The sequence below is a fragment of the Strigops habroptila genome, chromosome 3 (genome assembly GCF_004027225.2).
Source record: "Strigops habroptila isolate Jane chromosome 3, bStrHab1.2.pri, whole genome shotgun sequence".
NCBI lineage: Eukaryota > Metazoa > Chordata > Aves > Psittaciformes > Psittacidae > Strigops > Strigops habroptila.
Window position 1 is genome coordinate 52,054,010 of NC_044279.2, and position 20,965 is coordinate 52,074,974.

At 42.0% G+C, this 20,965-nt stretch overlaps 1 pseudogene; it reads left to right on the plus strand.

Moving 5' to 3' along the window:
- The window catches only part of LOC115605304, a 62,652-nt pseudogene that overhangs the window by 37,882 nt on the left and 3,805 nt on the right, over positions 1-20,965 (plus strand).

The window sequence follows — 20,965 nt, forward strand, 5'->3', positions numbered from 1 at the left end:
AAACTCCAGCCTTTCGCCTCAGTGACTTTGATATGTGGGCTGGGAGCAGGATGCTGAATCTCTGCTACCCACTCTGCTGCCAGATGGGAACAGGAAGTGTGCCATTGTGGCGGGAGAACTGTTGCTGCCCTATGCAGGCTTCCGCTTCCACAGAAGGCATAAGCCGTGTTTGCACGCAGGGAATCTCTGTGGTTTACATGCCTGTTTTGTTCAATAGCTATACCTCTTCCAAGTGTGTCTTGGAACAATCTGCGCAATCAGGTACAGATAAATGGTGCACTGGTGTGACACAAGTTAGCTTTGATCCAAACCTGTTAGTGAAGGTCCAGGCTCCGCAGGAAAACCTGCTGAGATATCGATAGCTGCATCAGCCCTTCTAGAAACTTCTTTCTAGAACCTCTCGTCTTTCACGCTTATGGTCTAGATTCATTCTGCATAACTATAAACTCTAGATAGGTTAGTGACTCCTTGTCCCTGCCTGCCTCTCAGGAAAGATAAGTATCTACAAAGGGCAGCTCAGACCTCCTCCAATCTGGTTTCCCAACAGAGGTGTATGCCTCCCTCTGATGACTACCCAAGGATATCAGCTTCATCCTAGTGCTGATTTAAACACTTTACAGAGGTGGCAAAAATCCATTGCAACAAATAAGGGCTCTAATTCCCCAAAGGCAACTGCCTTTGGCCTATTGCAGGTATTTTTATCATCTGTGTTAAGATCCTAATTTAGAAGTCATTTGTAAAATTGACATTAAAGACTTGGTTTATTATACAGAAACTGAGGAATGATGGGATGTCTCCAAGGTACAAATGCTTAAACCAGTAGTCTCCAGTGAGACAGTATGAACACCTTCCCTCCAAAAGAAGGTGGACAGAAGCAGAGAAGGTGATACTTGTGTGTCTTTCAGTGGTGGTTTGAGCTTGCTTGGCTAAAGGATATTGGTGTGAGAAGGCAAGGGCTTTCCAGAAGTGCTAAGGCAAGCTTGCTGCAGAGTTGGCAGTGAAAATGAAATTTGGGATGGCAGGTTTTATCTTCGGCCTGCTTGCTGGACTGTTTCCTGTCACCCTTTCATCTGATGGCCTCTCCCTGTTTCTTCTAGTGTTTTCCTAGCGTAGAGAGGGGAACAATTTGCAACTGAGTCATGGAATCATAGAATCATGGAATCATAGAATCATAGAGTCATAGAATGGTTTGGGTTGGAAGGGACCTTCAAAGGTCATCTAGTCCAGCTCCCTTATGAGCAGGGACATCTTCAACTAGATCAGGTTGCCAAGAACCACATCCAGCCTGGCCTTGAATATCTCCAGGGATGGCTCATCCACCACCTCTCTGGGCATCCAGTGCCAGGATTTTACCACCCTCATTCATTGTGAAAAATTTCTTCCTCACATCCAGCCTGAATCTCCTCTCTTATAGTTCACTGAGCTGTTCTGCCTCCATTGCCAGAAGGCTTATGTTTGCTTTTTATTAATTACAGGAGTTGAGTGAGTGCTTAAAATGCAACAGTACGGAACTGGTGTCCTGTGAAACATACAGGCCCAGGAGAAAGGTCTGACCTGAGCCTCAGCTGGTGTCCCCTGACGTCAGGCCAACTACACCTGCTTAGAGCAGCTGAGGGACCTAGTCTCTTGTGTGCAAAGCTAAGCTGTTTGCCTAAAAGGGCAGCCTCAGCTAGGCTGAAGGACTTGTTTTGAGATGAGACAAAGGATGGTTCTGTACTTCCTATGTATTTTTTGCATCGTTTGCATCAGTTTACTGATGTAGTCTTGAGAAAGGGAGAAACTAAGCCTTCCCTGATGACTTCAGTGGTGCATGTCTTCTTTAGCAATCCCAGAAAGGGAATGCTGGCTTCCTATGGTAAGAATTTCCTGGAGTTAGAAGCTGAATAGCTTCCCAGGGTCACTGAGTCCTCTGGCTCTTCTGCATTGCCAGAACAAGTAAATACACAACTGTGCCAGGGATGCAGAGACTTAGATGGTCCCTGCTCCCTAGAATTGTTGCACAAATCTACAGCTGGGGAAAGGCAGCGTAACTCTGCTTTGCTGCATTCTCCTATTTGAAGCTTCAGTCCTGAGTATTTGTTTATCAGCTCTTCAATATGCCAATATGCCATATTTCAATACAAAAATCCAGCATGTTACAATGCTAACTAGAATGACGTTTAATTTTAGAAGACACCTCCTTTCTGTGTGTAGGAAGATGGGTTTTGCTGTGCGCTGAAGCGCACAATAAGGCTGTTATCGAACATTCCCATGCTGGTGTGAATTATAAGCAGCACAGTTTTAAAATGAGCAAAACTGCACCCACTTACAAGCAGTCTGCTTTCAAAGTCTTTATAGGGGCATTTTGCATTTATTGTCTCAAAGTGACCAAGTGGGTATTGAGGGTCATCTTTTCTCTGGAGCCACATCAGTTTATATCTGCTGAGAACCCAACTTTGAATGTGTATTCTACCAAGTGTGTCAGATTTGCTCTGCTGTTTTGCAATAAATGCCTAAAGGCTTGTACAGTGCCTGGAGCAATGCATAATAACAGGACTTGTACAGGCCAGTGACCAAGCAGAAAAGACCGCTTTCTGGAGAAGGAATGTGGGGGAAGTCATTCACAGGGAGAAGGACGACTTTTTGGATCACCTCTAAAGAGAGGAAGGGAAAAGGGAAGGAAAGGAAGAACAGCACATGAAGCTCTCTGTTACAGGAACCGTGCAAGAGTTAGTGCAGAGGAGGATGAGTCAGCTTCAGGCTTTGGCTTGGGTGGCAAGGATGGTGCTTCCACCTCCCAAACTCCTCTCTTTTTGCTTCATCACTGCCTTTCTGCTCTCAGAGTCTGTGGTGACCCTTGATTCTCAGTTCAGAGAGGGATGGTGGCAGTGCCACGCATATGGGAAGAGCAGAGAAGGGAAGCACAGCATCTGCTATGGAGATCTCAGACATGCCTTTTTGCTGTGCATCCAGTTGGCTGTTAGGACAGGTCTAGGGGCTATAGGTTAGTCTGACTGTCCTGTGGTTTACGTAGTGATTTACACTCACAGAAGTGGGGGAGGAAGCACCAGCAAAAGTTTCTCCATTTCTTTACACTAGATTTCATTTGCTTTGCATTATGTTCCAGAGAGAAATTACTGCACAGAGCCCTAAGCAAAGAGCTTCAGACCCAAGTATTTTTGGTACCACACAAAACCTGAGTTGATTGTCTAGGCTCTTTCTTTTGTCAGTAAAAAAGCTAGGCACTGCTAACGGGTGATTCATGCCTCCCCATGGTAGATCTGACAGATAGGCACAGTGAGTCACCTCGTAATAACTCCAGTTTGTCTGCACTCCCTGTAGGTTTGCTGAAGACATCTAACTTCCAGGTGGGTAAACTTAGGTGAGATAAATCTTATCTCAGGAAGCAATTTCTGCTGCCATTTCTCACCTTCCTCTGCTAACACTTCCAGTGAAACCTGTGCAGTGACTTGTGAAGAAATGTGCTTCGCTGTGAAGCAGGAGCTTTGAAATGAATATCGTGAAATGTCAGCGGCTCTACCCATGTACTTATGGCCAACTCATAAGGGAGTAACCATTAAACTTGGAGTGGTAATCTGGAGGATGTTAGAAGTAGAAAACCACCAGTCTGAGGGCTCAGTTTCAGTTTCAGACTGAGATCTCAGTGGTTCCTCTGAAATCCACAGAAAAGTTTTACTTATACTTGAGGAAAGGTTTGCCTTATCAGAGCAAAGCAGAGTGACTAAATGGCCAAATCAATATGAAAAAACAAACATTCTAAACAGATTTTTTTTTAATTTTTTTTTTACTATCCATTTCATGACTGTTTTAGAATAAAAGAATGTTTCTCTAATAGCATTAAGTATAGCATTCATGCATAGGTGAGGTACTTTTTTTCAGACTACCAATAACAGAGAAGTTGTCAGATGTGATCTATCTTCAAATCAAATGCACATACAAACTAGATGTGAAGATTTATTCCTAAATGTCTATTTACTCCTAACTTGAAACTAGCTGCCTGGGTGTCTGTTCAGTAAATCCCAATCTGAGCAATATTACGCAAAGGATCAGTCCATGAGTTCTAAAGAGAGCTGAGGATGAGGTTGCTCACATGCATAATAGTATCCGATCAGTAAGGGTCCTCTCTTATGATCGTATTAAATCACTGAATAATTGCTTATTTGAACTTGTTCTGTCATTGGCAGAGAGTTGTCTTTAGAAGCTGAAATTAAATATATAGAAACTTCTTTAAAAACATTATGGAGATTTGTACTCATAGTACTGTTGTGTCACTAACAGATAATGTGAATTTTGCAAAATATGCAGCACATTACAGGCCTCTAGTGGTAGAAATAAATATATATATATTAGAATCTATCCCTATAGCAGCTCCTGATGGTACTTATTCCAGTCTTAATAAATTGTGTAACGTTTTCTATTTATAGACTTGGCCTGCTAGTTTGCTCACTTGAGGGAAATGGAAAATCTGCAGAGGTCAGAAGTGCTAGTGGCAATTTTCTGTTAAGCTGAAAACCACAATGTGAAAGTAAACTAGGTTAAAAAAGAGATAAGTACATAGTGTATAGCCTCATTCTTGCTCAATTTCAAGGGTTATTTGCAGTAGCCAGGAATAGAATGCAAGCCCTCCCTGTGAATTTGGCAGGTTATAATCATGCCACACCACATATGCTGAGGCTTAAGTCTTACCAGCATTTTTTCTGTGATTTGCGTGTGCACAACACTCTACCAGTACATCTGAAAGCCTGGCCTTTTCCTGGTTGGTGTCACCTCCCTGACAAATTTGCAGGTGTTTATTGTCCAGCATCCTCCTCCTTTCAGTCCTCTTAAAGGAGCATACCATACTGCCAGGCTGATCCAGTAGCATTTAACATTTTATATGCCCAGCACAAATTTATTTGTCATGCCCAAAGTACAAGGCAGTGACTAATCCACTCCCATAGCATGCTTGCTGCTTTGTTTTGGGGGTTTTTGAGAATTATAAATTCTCACTAATATTAGTACTCTCAAACATAGCTTCATCCCTGTTTCATAAGAGTGATACCAGTGAAAAAGTAAAGGTAAACACAGCCTGGCTCACACAGGAATAACTGAGAGCTGTAGGCTGTACTGTGCTGGGCTGATATGGTATAACCAGGATCTAGGCTTTCCAAACAGTAGTGCATGCCTCAATCTCAGCATTTTTAAGTGAGTTAATGGTTTATTAAACATTGTTGAAAGGAGTATTATATGTAAAAAAGTGAGGAGTGTCAGAAGTGATTGAAGTTAAATAAATTGTTCAGCTCTTTCTTCCACTTAGGTGTTCTTTACTGGACAATGCTTTTCATTTCTGGTCACTGCATTTAAGTGAAGTAGGCAAATTTGAGAGGCTTCAGAAGAGAACAACTCAAATGCTATATATTTGGGGAATAAAGAGCTGGGGAGGAAAGCTTAAGCAGACTAGAAAAGGTCATTCTGGAAGACAGGTGACTGGGGGGTTGCATAAGCAGAATCTACATCAGAATCTCTCTGTGACCTCAGGCCATGGACTAAGTGATGGAAGAAGAGGGTAAAATTCTGTTGAGGTAGGCATTCAAGTCAGAACATCATATTTGAAAGTGAATGCATTACTGTAAGATGTACCCTCTTGTGCTTAAATTTCTTTACATCCTCTTACCTCCTCTTAGCAGGAAGGAGAGGAAATATCTACTTTGTTGAAGTTCATCAGGTAGAGAAAAAGGAACCTGCTCAACCTTTCATACACTTACTTATTGCTTGCTTTGGGCTTTCCTTGTTACACTTCTGTATCCTGTCCAGATGATGTATGAGTTGTACATTTTGGTACAAACAGCACCAACGTTTCTCAAACATTCCCACCCATGATCCACAGTGAAATTCTAGCCATCTGCAGCCATGAGCTTGGAAGCAATTGCTCTTTGTGTTACCTGCATTCGCACATCTATTTGTAGCTATGTTTGAAGGCAAGTTCAATGTCTTCAGCTGCTGTCCAATGAGATGAAATCCAATGACCTACTGGAAATCACATCCAGTTCAGGAAATTCTGTGGGAAAAGGAAAGAAGTCCTACCATACTATTAAGTAGTACCCAGTTATGGCAAAAAACTTGGTTCATTTAGCCCAATAGCCCAGTTGCAGAGCATCCTGCCATTATTGCTAAGCCAACTCATGCCAACTTTTTAAACAGATTGTTTCTGCAGCAGATGCAGCTGTTTAATGTCCCTAGGTACAGAAGAAGAGACTGTGATGTCTAAGATATGGATAAAGTCTAATGGCTACATGGCAAAATAAAATGCTCAGCTAATAAGATGACTGGCATCACTCCCTAGTCCACAACTGAGCCCTGGCATCTATGTCTGAGTTCCAGGTATCTCACAGGGAATGAATATTTGCCTGAGATCTACATGGTTTCTCTGATAATCCTCTTACCTGACGTATAAAAGACCCAACAGAAGTGATTCCCTGATTCTGCCAAGAGGCTGGGTTATTCTATTAATTTAGGACCACAACTGGTCTATCCTCTTTGCGACTAGTCGTTGGCTCTCACGGGGGTGGAAACCTTCTTGCCTCCCCTCCACTGCTGAGTGAATTCTCTTGCTGTATCGCCAACATCCCAGTAAGCACTCAGATGTTACATTAAGCCTTTCACTCATCACTTTTTACTATTGCAGCTGTTTTTTGGCTAAGCCATTACTTCTCGGGAACAGAGCTGGGCAGATGAGGCTGTGAAATCCCGAAGCAAATCTATTTGTAAGTGGGGTGGGAAGGCCCTGCTGGTGAATTATATGGAGGGTGATTAGGCACTGCACAAATCAGCCTCATGACTACTTGTGAAAGCAACATGCTTTCACTTATCAGAGTCCTAAATGCATACCTTTAGATATGCTTTTGCAGGGAAAACTTTAAACCTGTGTTTCTGCCTTACCTACTTCATACAGAGGTGGAACTATCATCAACCTGGGGCTCAGCATGTCATTCTAGTTTGAGTTAGAATCTCTTCAGCCTTAAGGAAGTTGTGAGCCATATGAGCATTTTTTTCCAAAACCAGGTTCTTTTTCTTCTATCTGCTTTCTTTGTATTAATAGTTTGGCCATTGCTAGCTGCACAGTCATTATATCATATTTTAATTGTCTAAATCTCCTCATGACAGAAAGTAATTTCAAAGGTTTCCTTGATATGTTAGACATGAAAAGAACAAGTTCTACATCATCCATTTTTCGAACAAACAAATGAGACAGAGGTATGTGATCTGCATATTCAGAAATAGTCTTTCTTTCCATGTCAGTGTCTGCTTTATATTGCATTATATCATCTCCTGTGGCAGAGTTCAGCATTTTCCTCTCAGGAGGGTGGTGTGTGGACTTCCAATTAGGAGTGTTTTTCCTATACTGGTATATAGAATATTGTGTCCCAAAGCCCTGGAGGGCAATAAGGACAAAACTGAAAGCCCAGGAGCATGTACAATCCCGAATGTACCAGTTCCAAACTTCTTACACTAGTGAAGATAGGAAGGCTGAAATATAATTGCAGCTTGAAATATACGGAGCTACCAAAGCAGGATTGCCAGTCCACATCATCTGTCAGGATTTGGCCTGTAGTCTGTAAATATGACCAGACCTATGACCATACGCTAGGTTAACTTTTCTTGGTATGTAACGCTGTTGCAGAGGACTGGAAAGCAGTAGGTTTCCCATAGCTGCATACTGCAGCAGGAGGAGAGAGAACTCTAGCTAATTTGTTGTCACCTTTCTGACGACTGCACTAGCCAGCAGCAATAGTGATATTAATGATCCTTCCCATGAACATATTGTCTTTTAGCCAACAATCTCCAAGCATATGTAAACAGTAATTAAGCTTCATAACACCTCAGGGAGTTACAAAGGGTTCACGTCATGCACTTTACCATGCAGCTCTGCAGCTGTTTGACTGCATATGGCCTTGCTAGTTATTAACTGATTCCCCACCAGGCTAAGGAGTCTGCTGGAACTGGAATCACAATTGCACCCTTTTCCTGCAATAAACGGAGGGGGAATAGCATAGAATAGAATCCCCACCTCCCACCTCCAGTCATCATCCACACTGTTTTCATTGCTGTGAGAATGGTATATAAAGTCCAGCAAAAGTCCTCCCCAGTAAGGAAGTTGCCACTCTTTCAGTTTGAACGAAGGTATGTTGCCTTGGTAAAGATTTCATGTCACTATGTCTTTTGTTATGAGTTGTATTAACTCAAGGCAAAGCCTTCTATTTCACAGAGACCATGCATAGGTAGAAGATTAAGGATGGACCACAACAAAACTGAATTTTTTTTGCTATTGTAAATGTAAGGCGATTTCAGAAAGGTGTCTGCTCTTTTCCAAATGGTGATTGCATCATAAGGACAGAGATCAGAACATCATGTAGTACCTACTGGCTACACAATCCACCATTAGAATATGGAAAGTTGAATTGTTTGTTTTCTGGCTCCTACAAATATCTGCTCTATTTGGCTTCCAGATCACTGGGAGCAGATGTGCCACATCATTAAAGGAAGAAAGAGGATTTTACATCCTCAATTTTTATTGCTACTGTAAGTACTTTGGTAGTCACTGCATGGGGAATTGGACCATGCAAAGCTTGCAATCAGTGTGTTAGACACAATCAAATGCTTTGCAGACAGGAGCAGGATAAAAGTAGGAGCAGGGAAAATGGGAATAGAAAGTAAAGTGGTAAGAGTTACGGAGACATCCCGATTTGGCAGTTGCCTGTTGACCACCACATGCCAGAGATTTGCAGGCATAGTTAGAATGAAAAATGTTAACATGAAAAGGAATGAGACAGTAGAAATACTAAGTTCTGTGGGGAGATTCTGCAGGTGTAGGGCTGAAACAGAAGGGGGTGAAAGCATGGTGGCATCACAGAGTGATTTAGGTAAGACTAATTTGGTGCAGACATCTTTGCAGAGGGAAGATGATATGGGTACCTGCCCAGTGAACAAGAAGAGGGAGAGATGTCTTGGACTTTCAGAATCCCCATGAGGCTGATAGATGTTGCTGTGGCAATTCAAATAATCTGATTTCAGAACCAGAATACACATTATTTGCTTCTAATGCCAGCATTTCAATTACAAGAGCATCTTCTTTCCTGTAGTGGGAACCCCAGCCATTTGTAGGTGGCCTGCACAAAATCTATACACCATTTATACCTCTCTTCAGCCTCTGGTGTAGCATCTAGTATGACTGGCATGCTTGATCAGCCAGGTGCACATAGGGGAAGAATATCAGAAGGTTGGGTACAGAAGAAAATAAAAGAAAATCCCTTCTTTAATGGCAGTGGATGCTCAGTCGCAAGTACTATTATGTAGTTTCCCTTAGATAGGAACAGCTGGTCAAATTAATTTCTCAGTTCAATGCTGCTGGTGGTTTTCTGTGGGAGTGAAATGGAAAAGGTAAATTCCCAAAAGAACTGAAACATTCAAGTATTACAAGGATTGCGGTTTATAAAGGTTTTGTATTCCCATGATTTCAGATCGGAAAACAAGAGATAGAGGTCATAATTTCAGATAAGATAACCACAGATCAGCCACAGATCACTACTTCACTGTAGTCTTGTTATGTGGATATTCTACTAGTTGCAGCAGCAATTAAATGTATGTTCTGCCCATGGCTCATGCGTATTGTAAATGCTATGAGGTCTGGTTTTGGAGACTCTGAACAAGCTAGTTCGTTCTGTGTGCTTTGTAAAGCTCTAGGACTAGAACAATATTCATCTGTTGGTAGTGTTGACAATTTGATCCTGTCCTTGAATTTCTCATGACTTAGGTGCACTCACCCTGGGAAGTATGTTATCCCATAAGTGGCTTTAGACCTTTTTAGCAAAAGGGCAGATGTAGATATGAGAGGTTTGGGGTTTTTTGTCTTCCTTCCTGGTGCTATTATTTGGTGTTTTGTTGATTTCAGCAGGCTGGGTTAAAGGTGTGTTTTGATGCAGAAGAGATCTTGTCTTTCACTGCTTTCAATATCACCCCATGCATCCCTGCAGTTTAGAAGCTGAAAAAGAAAGTCAGTTTGTTTGGTTGGTAAACTTAGTAAACTTCTTTTTTTTCCAGGCAGATTTGGTGTTGCTTATTGGTGTTGTGTGGCTTATTCTTTTGTAACACTGTGGAAATGAACATAAATAGGATATTGGGTCTGAGACCTTCCTGCTCTATTGGACTTGTCCTGGATTCAGTTTCTGACTGAAATAATAACAGTAGTGATTTAACGTTGGAAAAGTAAAATATAGGTCTTAAACTTGATGTAACAAATTGATTTTTTAAGCAATTTTATCAATATTAAAATAAACTTTTTCAGTGGGTAAGCAATTTTGATCTAAGAGAAATAGTTAAATTGCTCACAGCTACATACAGCATTTCTACAAGAGATGAGGTTAGAACCCATGAGATTTTGTACTTCAGATGTGTACCACCATACATCGTCTTTCTATGAAGTGTAGATAGGAAAAGCAAAGCACACAGGCCTGTCAGGTCTGATAAGCCTCTGCTATAGCACTGAGAGCATCACCATGATATAGCCACAACATCCAGATGAAACTGGCCCACTGCTCCTTGTCTTTCTCAAGTACTCAAATAGGTCTGTTTTGTTAATTCGTGCTTTTAGTATTAGGAAGCAACAGCAATCAGAGGACCAAATAACAAAAACTACATTGGCTAGAAGCTGTCAGAATTGTTTTGCTGTTGGTATTTGTTATTGATAATGATTTTGTGGCAAACACCTATGTTACAGGCAGGAGATATCCAGGTTTTAAAATAGTTAGAATATGCAATCTTTTCAATCTCTGATTAACTTGTCTGAGCTGTCACATATTGTACATACCTGAGCTGCTTATTATTATGGCTGTAAACCATGTTCCTGTAATACCCTTTTTTCTTGACAAGCCACTGAATGAAAAGCCCAAATCAGTTTGGCAGTCATAGCTCCCCTAATACTATTTCAGTGAAGGAGCAATATTTTTTCTGTTGAGTTTTTGCTGAAAATTAAAACCCCAGTGGCTTTTGTGCATGGTCCCCACAGAGCTGCCCTCACAGAGGTACTGACATCCATCAAAGGACACCCATTCTTGGAGTGTAAAAGTACTATGCTACAGATGTCATCTCTCCATCTACCAGCCATGCTAGTGAACATCTGCAACAGTACCACTGGGAATGCTTCAAGAACAGGGCAGGTTTTTAAAAAATGAAATATGCTTCATGGTATTTAAAAAAAAAATCAGTTTACATGAACAATAAAATAATTTGCCCAAAATGAAATACATTTGAGAAAATTCACTTCGAATTTTTTTCACCAAGGTAAAAATGTTTGATGGAAAAGTTTGTGTCTATAATTCTGAGTGTCATACATCAATCTAAATAGCTCAACAAACATTACTTAAAGTTACCACATAGGAGTAATAAAACATAGTCCCATCCACACATAATAGACAGATAGAAAGGGCTGGTCTGATTTATTACCTCCATTAATCCACACAGACAAATCACCAAACATTTTTAAGGATTTGAGAACCAATACTTTAGAAATGAAAACCTGTTGGTTAATAAGCAATTAAAAACTTTGAGAAAGGGCCTTTATAGGAAGCTTTGCAAAAAAAGGGTATGTAAAGTTCACTGTCATTGTCTCCCTGAACCTAAATCAACAACAACCTGGATCAAAAAAACCCAAAACCAACCAGTAGGATACCAAAGGTCAGTCAAACTTTCTCTTAAACTGGGTTTCCCTTCTGACCCCCCCCCACCAAATGCAAAGCCTAAATCATCTTTTCCAAAAGTATCTGTTTAATTTCTTTTATAGCTTCCACAAGTCACGGAAACACAGTAGTTGTCCAGCAGCATCAACAAGTGATGTGTTTCAATGAAAAATTACCACCATATGGTATGTCTAATTATCCTGCTCTCAAAAGCTAATCTTAGGTGTTTTGCCCTTCAGAAGTGCTTGTGATGTATCTGGTGACAGACACAACGCAGTGGTACAAGGTATGACACTACCCTCTTTTTTTCAGAGTTCTGCTAATAAGCTGTGACCACTGGGAAAATAAGAGGGCATATCTACACTTAGGTGCAGGTACACCTCAGGTGACCAAGCAGAGCCCCATCATTTGGCTTTGCATTGTTTCTTGGTGGGATGGGGCCAGGGTGCTGGTTCTGCATTGGTACCTCCACATGGGACTGAATCACATACACTGCAATTACTGACTTAAGCCACTGCTGACTAAGGCTCTCTGTGTCTTTCCTTGCTACGGTTGGCAGAAATAAACAGAGGGGGAAACTTCAGATGACTGTCAAACTCCTCAAAATTTTTTCATATATCTTTAAAAACAGTAAATGCAGCTTCCCTAGGGATAGAAGTTGGATATGAGGGGTGACTCCAGCTGAGTTTGCTCTTCCTTTCCTCAGTGAGTGGGTTGGTATTCCCACCATTCTCTGCCCCCTCATTTTGTGGTTTGGACGCATTTTGGGCACACAAAAGCTTGTTGACAGTCCCTTGTGATGGGCTGAAGGAGTGCTCCAAACAGACTATTTTCCAGGGTCTTGTCCAGGCATGATTCCTCATCTTTTACTGTTTGAAAAGCTGTCATGACATGTCCTGAAGAAACCTGCAGACGAAATGCTGTCCTGGTTCCCACTTGGCCAGGCTCCCAAGCATGAAACTAAAGGTCAGTGGTTCACTCCTGTGGAATCTCAGACCTCTTCCACATTCATTTTCCTCCTCTGTCCAGTCCCCATATCTGATACATCATGTGGGGAGTCAAGAGAGGGAGGGGGAAGAGTGATGTAACCTCTCCTCTGGCAAAGTTATAAGATAACACCACGGTGCCCGCAGCTCGTGGTGGGTTTCTGGTGGGTACCACTGGGAGACTCTGAATTGTGCTTAAGAGGTGTGAAGATCCACCACATCTGTGTGAGACCCAGCAGGTGATGTACTCGCCTCACTTGCAGAGAAGAAAGCTGAGCACAGCGTCTGCTTACTGGCACACGCTCTTGAAGCTTCTTGTTTTGCTGCCACACGCACTGGGAATGAGCAGTGGCTGTATGCTGAGGATAGCCCTGAAGGAAGGGAGGCGCAAATCCAGGCTCTGCTGGGGTAAGTCTGTTCCTTCTTCCCGGGTTTTCCTGTTCGTTACAGTTTGGGGGAAGCAAAGGAAGTGGAGTGGAGTGAGCTGGAATGCTTATGGATTGTTTGAGGGCATGTAACCATATGAAATCTCTGCTGGACTGGCTCTGAGCCAGCTGATAATCACTGCCTAATCTCCGTGCTGGCAGATTCTGCCCGGATTACAAGGGTTGTGTGTCTGTGTGAGGATACATATGAAACGTGCTTGTGCTGAGGGTCTCAGGGGATGTGTCAGAGAAACACACCAAAAAGGGGTGTGACTGCAATGACTGACTGCAAAAGGGAAATTAGTGCAAGTATGCTTCTGTCACCGACACGATGCTGTGCATGCAGTTGCATGTTGGGCTGTGTGGTCTGCAGACAGGGATGTGTAGGTATAGCAACTTTTGATGCTTGCTATGTTTCACCAGAGTAAATCTGTATACAACTGGATACAAAAAAGCTTTGTTAATTTTAATAGGTTTTATCCAGATGTGCAAAGTCAAAAATTCAGTTGGTAAACAGTGCCAGGCATGCTCTATGCATTTGTAGTTCCAGTAGAACTATGTCGATTGGGTATTAAGAAACTGTTTATATTCATAAAGCTTCTTAGAACACATTTATACCAGTATAAGAGGCCTTATATTAGGCTACAGTTTTGCCTGCTGTGTAATGTACAAGCTGCTGTGCTGCAGGGACCCACTGGACACAGAAGAGTAGGGAACAGATCCAAAGGAGGCATAGGTACCTTACAGTCATCAGTCTATGAGAAGTCAAAGGAGAAAATGTGCATTTCTCAGCACCAGGAGAAGATGAAACTGGGAGGAAACTGGTCCTGTGTGCTAATGGAGAGAACTACGGCAGATAACAGAAGCTGTTGAAAGTAACTGCAGTTAAGTGTTTTCTAGGTGAACTTCTAAATGCCATTGAAAAGGTCTCCCTGATAAAGGAAAGAAGGGAAGAGGAGAAGCATAATATTGTATATGAGTGTTCTACTTCAGTATACCATATTATAGAACATACACAAGATAAAGCAAAACAACCTTAATGTATAAACTGGGCCTCAGAAAGCCAAATAACCAACACAGCTCAGTTAACATCTCTAGAGTAGCAACAGTCCTGAATTAATCCCAAACCGCCTGCTAGCATTGTGAATCTCCATGAATGCCTGCAGGATTGTTGTGCCAGTTGTGCACACAAAGGATGCAGTTGTGCCACCTGGTGTGTGTCCTTGCATGAATGTTGTGCCTACACTGCTTTACAAAAAATATCAAGTGATTGATTTCCCAACAAGGCACAGAGAGCTTCTGGCTCGAGAATTCCATATGCAGCTCCTCAGAGTATTTTTAGAGGTGAAACTCCAATAGAATATCAAAATCCGGAAATAGAAATTAAACAGCTAATCATTACAGGAGGTTCTCTTCCTTCCTTTTTTAAACATGACTAATCCTAGTCCAACTTTTTAACTTTAACAGAGAGCAAACTATTTTCTTTTCATTAGCTGTAGTCCTGAGCCTTTGTCTTAGGAGCCTCCTTATTCAAGACTCAGTCAAGGCTAGGATAAATCGGGTTAATCTCGTCTGGGAAATGCTAATTTTAATTTCTTTCCAGAACTTCTTCAACTTGGCAGAAAACTCAGGAATTCTACAACTGGGTCCTTGAAAGTGGAGGTAGGTAAAGTTGCTGTCTTAAATAGGAATTTCCACATAAACGACATGATCACGAAGAACAAACCTAGAAGGAACATGGTCCTCATATGAGCCCATATTTTTTTCATTAGGGAGATTTTCACTTTTCCTTCTCCATGATCATGAACTTCCCTTAAGTCTCGAAATACATCTCAGGGACACTTCCAGCTGTAAGAAATGAAGGCATGGGAGATTTCCCCTGCCCAGAGTTGGGAACTCTCAGAAGCTTTCTGTTCAATCTACAACAGGCTCATGACAGGATGATGAGCAACATGTGCTCAGGGTTGCCTGTTGAGTGTTGAATATTAAGGAAAGTGAAATTTTTTAAAATGCGTATTCATGTGTCACGGGAAAGCTTAGTAGACCAAAGAGTTAATACTTTGAGGTTTAAACTCCGTGTGATGTCAGTAAAAACAATTATGAAATGAAAGATTGACAGAAACTACTCCTCAGTGCTTGAGGTTTGACATTTTTGCAATTAGGAGACTTCAAATCTTCAATAGCTAGAGGTTCTACAGGTCCAGTTTGGTCCCACAAGGCTCTGTTGGATCCCCGGATATAAGGAAAAGCCACAAAATGGCATGAAGGTAGAATGGCAGAACTGCATGGTGGCTTTGATAGGAGCAAGACATGGGCCATAGTACTCAGGCTGTAAATGTTTCAGAACTTGAATTTCATATGAAAGTCTAAATTGAGGTTTAGGACTTCTGACTGCCTGTTAAATCCAGAAGTGAAATATCAAAGAGCTCTTGACACAGACCATAACAGGAATAGTAAAGAACTGGGAGGTTTAGAAGGGGTGGGGATTAACAGAGTCATGTGGACCTTAAAAAAAAAAAAAATACCTTGAGGTCCATGGACCCATCTTTGACCCCAGGACTAAAATTCAACAGAGGACTTCTGCAAGGATGCTGGGGCTGCAACAGTGAGAGGGGTCAGGGGCTTGGGACTGGCAGAACAGGAAGCAAATGGAGATGCTAAGGGAATTTAGCAGAGCAGTGACCACAATGGGAATAGGAGAAAAAAGCGTGAATGGGAACTGGGATGTTTCAGCAGGTATAATGTGTTCTGCATTTCTTTGGGTCAGGGATAAAGCAGGATTATGAGGTGGCATGACAGATAATCTGTTGAGCTTCCCTTTGGTATAGGAGTGAAGAGCAGTTTTAGCAGTGAGAAGAATTCTGTCATTTTCCAGTGGCATTTGGAAGTGGCATTTCCTAAGCACAGTCCTGAGCATTGTGGTGCAGGAAGGAAATAGTACCAGTGACTGAAATAATTTTATTATTTAGCTGTAAAGATTTGCACTCCTGAAGAGCCAGGAACAGTTTGGTTTGTTCAGTGCATCCCTGCTGCATGTGTCTTGAACTACCTCTTTCACTTGTGTGGGACAGTCTTGTGGCTTGTGGTGAGGGCTCCAGTTCATGACAGGAAAGGTCTGTTTACTCCTGTGCTGCAGAAGGCTGGTGCTCAGCAGAGCAGTCTTCTAGTACTACAGTCCCAACCTAAATGTGCTAAAGCCTTTTAGCAGAGTCTGGCACATGGAGCTCCAGGGTATGAGGACTGTGGACTGCTTTGTACAGACACATGAGATACCGGTTTTCTTTTTGCCAGAAAGCATGAATGGAAGTCATTAAATATATCTGCCATGCAGTGTATAAATGTGCCAGCTTTGGCTGTGTGTTTTGCTTTTCAGATCCAGGGACAGACCCATGGCCCCAGTCCACTCTTCACTTCCAGTGCCACTTCTCTGCCTCCTACCTCTTTGTCATGGCACTGGGACCCTTCTACATGCGTCAGTGGAAACTGCTGCAGCTGTGAAGCCTGCTGGTTGCCTACAATCTAGCCATGATGACATTTTCAGGCTACATGTTTTAAGAGGTGAGGAGACAGGACTGGCTCCTAGGTAAGCATCCTAGGTAAGCATCCGGGAAACGTTTGAAAGCCAGAGCCGTTTCAACAGCCTGTGCTGATGGACTCTAACGAAGGCAATAAGAGCCAACTTGGACATGCCTTATGTTTTGCCACAAGAGAAGCAGTATTGCTCTGTTGAAAGCATTATTTCCAAGGCCTACTTCATTTCCTCCCACTTCTCAGTCTTCCTTTTGTTCATAAAATTAACATGGAAAGGTTCCTGAATAAGTGTGTTGAAAGTTGAGATCTTCTCAGTAGACACAGAGTGTATGGAGGGTGTGGAACTTCATTTTATTTTGGACCTGGCTAGCAGGGGACCTGTCTTTGAGAATGAGAACTGCTTTCCCAGACTTACGCTGTCCTCTCCAAGAGTGCCAAGCACACTTCTTGCTGCTGAGGGTATTGGTGACATTGTTTTCTGCTTGTTCTCATTGCATAAGCTTTTCTACAAGCTTTTCCCTAGTTTATGTAGGCCACTGGAAATTCTTCAAGGGAATATGGCCGAATAGGTTTGAAAAACATTATGATGTTAACAAATTTGCCCTTTTAGTTTATAACACAATTGTTACATTTAGTTAAAACAAATTGCAAATTTCTTTTTAGTGACTACTACTTAATCTGAGGACAGATGTGAAAATTGCTTGTCTGTGCTTGGTTGTTCAGTTATACTGGTTGCTTGGTCCCGTTTTTGGCTTTCCAATTAATATGGAAATGCAACCAGCCAAAATAAAACAGTATGGGATTTTTGCAAAGGAAATCAGTGTATTTTCACAGTTTCTGAAGCCTCACATTCAGTGTTCCTGCTGAAGCATTTTTGAGCGCTCCACTCATTACATAAAGAGCTACAAATATGCCCAGACCAAATTTTCTTTTTCAGATTCTAACTAGGATGTAAAGTACTTTGTTTTAGATTTCTACTATTTGCTCAACTGTACAAATGGCACAGATTATCTGTCAGTGAGTACTAGATTGAGACCCTAGCACTGAGACCTTAGCATTAATATGCACATCTTTTTGGAATACATGGCGTTTAACAGAAAATGGATCTCTCTTTCCTTTTGTTTCAGTTTTTGGTAACTTCAGTTTTGGATGACTACAGCTACCTGTGCCAGCCAGTGGATAACAGCTGAAGGGAGCTAGGAATGAGGGTACAGTTCTATATAAAGCTTGCTTTAGGCCCTGCTCATCCGATGGGTATGTAGATTGTTCAGCTCATAAATAGCCATTTGCATGCCTAAGAAGGCTTTTAGTCCTGTTTGTTGCTTGTAAAGCTATTTCACTAAGCTGTCTGCTGCAACAGTTGCACTTTGCTTTAGTTCTCTATAAATTAATAATCTCGGTCAACATAGCCATCTAAGTTCCCTCTTTGATCACTGGGGTGAGGATGGTCCTACCATCTAAGATAGAAGTTCAGTACAGATATCATAAATTATCTTTGAAATATATGTTACTCTATCCATTGACTGTATAAGGATTCTGAGTGATCACTACCAGCAAGAAAACTGATTTTTATACCTTTGACTTTGCATGGCATAAATCATATTCAATGTTTCTTTTATCAGAGGGATTTGGCTAAAAGTATTCCTTATCTGGTCATCACAGACAGGGCTGGGTCCTGCCAGCTTCAGTTTTCCAAAATGCTGCATGAGTTATTGCTGTTTGAATTCAGAGCTATTATGCTTTGCTTCCAGATATAACCAGGCTTTGAATAGATGCAAAGCATGGATATTGTCTTTTCATTTTTTCCAGATACTAGCCAATGGGCTAGAAACAGTTTCTGAACAGCTCACCCTTGCCTTGTCAAAGAGCAAGCACCTTAGCGAACTAATGATCTGACAGCCAAAGCAACCCTGAGTGCATTTCTTTCTCCCATATCAACGAAAAAACAAGGAAAAAAAGAAAAAGCAACAGCTATAAAAGAGCCCCCTAGCTTTTCCCTTTTACTGTGGATCCCAAGTGGGCAGCGTTCACATAGTGCGTAGTTGATGATCTCAGGCGGTGAGACTGAGCAGTGATTTTGCCTTGAGGTCTAACAGCATTTCCTTGTGCAGCCCAGCAGATGGCAAGAGCGTGTTGCTGGTTCTTTTCCAAAGTCATCGAGCTGCTTGATACGGTAAGGAGGGCTCTGCTCTGTAGCGGGACTGGTGCTGTAAATAAATCACTTCCTTGTCAGACAGAGGCAAGGTGCCAAAAGCTAATGTCCTCGGTTGATCCTGTATTGATTTGGTTGATGCTTTTCAGTAAATGCTGTTTTCATGTGTTCTGCTCTGCCTGTTTGTGGGAATAAGGTTGATAGTGTTAAAAAAGAGGACTTGGCTTCAAGAATGCTGGGCTTTGATGGCGTTTGGCCTGCACAAGTCCAGCATCACCACTGGTTATCATGCTGCTTTCCAGAAGAAGAGAATCTCTGCTGTCCAGTTTGCCTGTCTCTGTCCCAGCAGCTACACACATTGACTCCCCAGCACCCTTTCTGTGGGTGGGCATTCCCTCCTAATAACAGTGCTAAGGAAGAAGCTTTAATCTTGGCTATTGCCAGATGGTTCCCCCAAAATCTTAGCTGCCAGTTGATTAAGGCTGCCAGATAGGATATGCCATTGCCTGACTGGCTGAATAATAGTGTTTAGTTGGACAGTAAAGAAACTGCAAATGTACAAGTATGTGAGGTGGTATTTTTGCTACCAAAGTTGTGGGTTAAAGGTTTGTGTCCCATGTGAAACTGAAAGCTCACCTGAAGATAGCACCATTTTATGGCTTGTATTCAGGTCTTCTGTATTATAAATAAATAAATCAGTCATTAAATGACTGAACTAGCAAGGGAATCCTACCTCTCTACTCGATCAGCAGGAGTAAACTGTATCCTAGACCAAGACTTCAGTAAGTCTAATGCTCTTTGGGATATAAGTTGGCAATGCACTGTCTGAAAAGTGAATCAGAATGTGGAGTCCTTCTAGGCCAGTGGGTTGACCAATCCTCTGTTTTCATCAGCAACAAAAGCAGCTTTTTGCCAGTCCTGAGTCCCTGAAAAGCAGATTCACTTTTTGTTATGTGTGTGTGCATGTGCATGCTGACATACAGTGACCCGACATGTATTCATCTGCCAAACGCATTCTCTTTACTAATACAAATTCCAGAAGGATTTAGGCATTCAACACAGCACCATTTCTGTGGTTCATTGACTGGTACCAGTAAACATCTAACCTATGTCCTGAAAAGGACCAGACCCAAGCAGCTGCAAATTGTGTAGAAGCTCAGTTAGAGCTCAGATGTGTCCTCTTTGGACCTTGAGACCTGAATCCAAATGTAAAAATAGTTGGGGCTCTATGGAAGAAATTCTGCCTCCCAATTCCTCCCCATTCCAGATAATGTGAGATCTATCCCATGTGTGGAATTTCACTAGTTTTTATCCACAACAGAGGAAATGGGTTTGGGAGATTCAGAATCATCATGAACTATTTTTATCACATTTTCTATCTAAACACATAATCTCAAGATTTTCTTTTGCCTGGCTTCTTTCAGGTTTTCTTTATCCTGTGCAAGTAACAAGTGACTTTTCTGCATGTGTACCATCATGGCACTATGCTGCTCAACTGGTGGTCAGGGGTCAAATATGTGCCAGCAGAACAAGGTATGCTTCCACAGACTCCTTGTATTTCAGTTTTTCTTGTGATGTGGAGATAGCATATATGATGCAGATGGGCTGACTGGCAGGTAGGAAACTCACCTAGTTCCAAAGGTGTGAAAACCATGTGCATTTCAATTGATACCATCTGCTCAGCTCTTTGGGCTGTTTAGACTGATATATTCACTGCCTTATCCAAAACAAGAATGTGTCAACAGAATGTATCCAAATAAAAACAATAACATCCTGTACAAGGTCTGTGTATATCTCCACCCAGACCAGTGCTCCCATGCTCTCCATTCAGCCGGGCCCGGTGTCGCAGCCCAGGTTCTGGCTCTCTTTCCTGCTCTGTGTCCACCCTAGTCCTCACTCACTTTTTGGTCCATATCCAGACTGCTTCTCCTTTTTGCTCCACTGAAAGAGAAGCATTTGAATACTAGGCCCCTGTAGGTAGGCCCTATACAAGATGCTCTGGTATTCTTTTTTTGGGAAGCCATTTTGGCTGCATCACCTTGACACCAGAGTGGTATGAAATGTTTAGGTCAGAAGATCAAGCATTGTCTCCTCCGCCTTTCAAGCTCTTGTGTCTGAACACTAGACATGGGATGGATATATGCTGAAAGGAGAATGGAG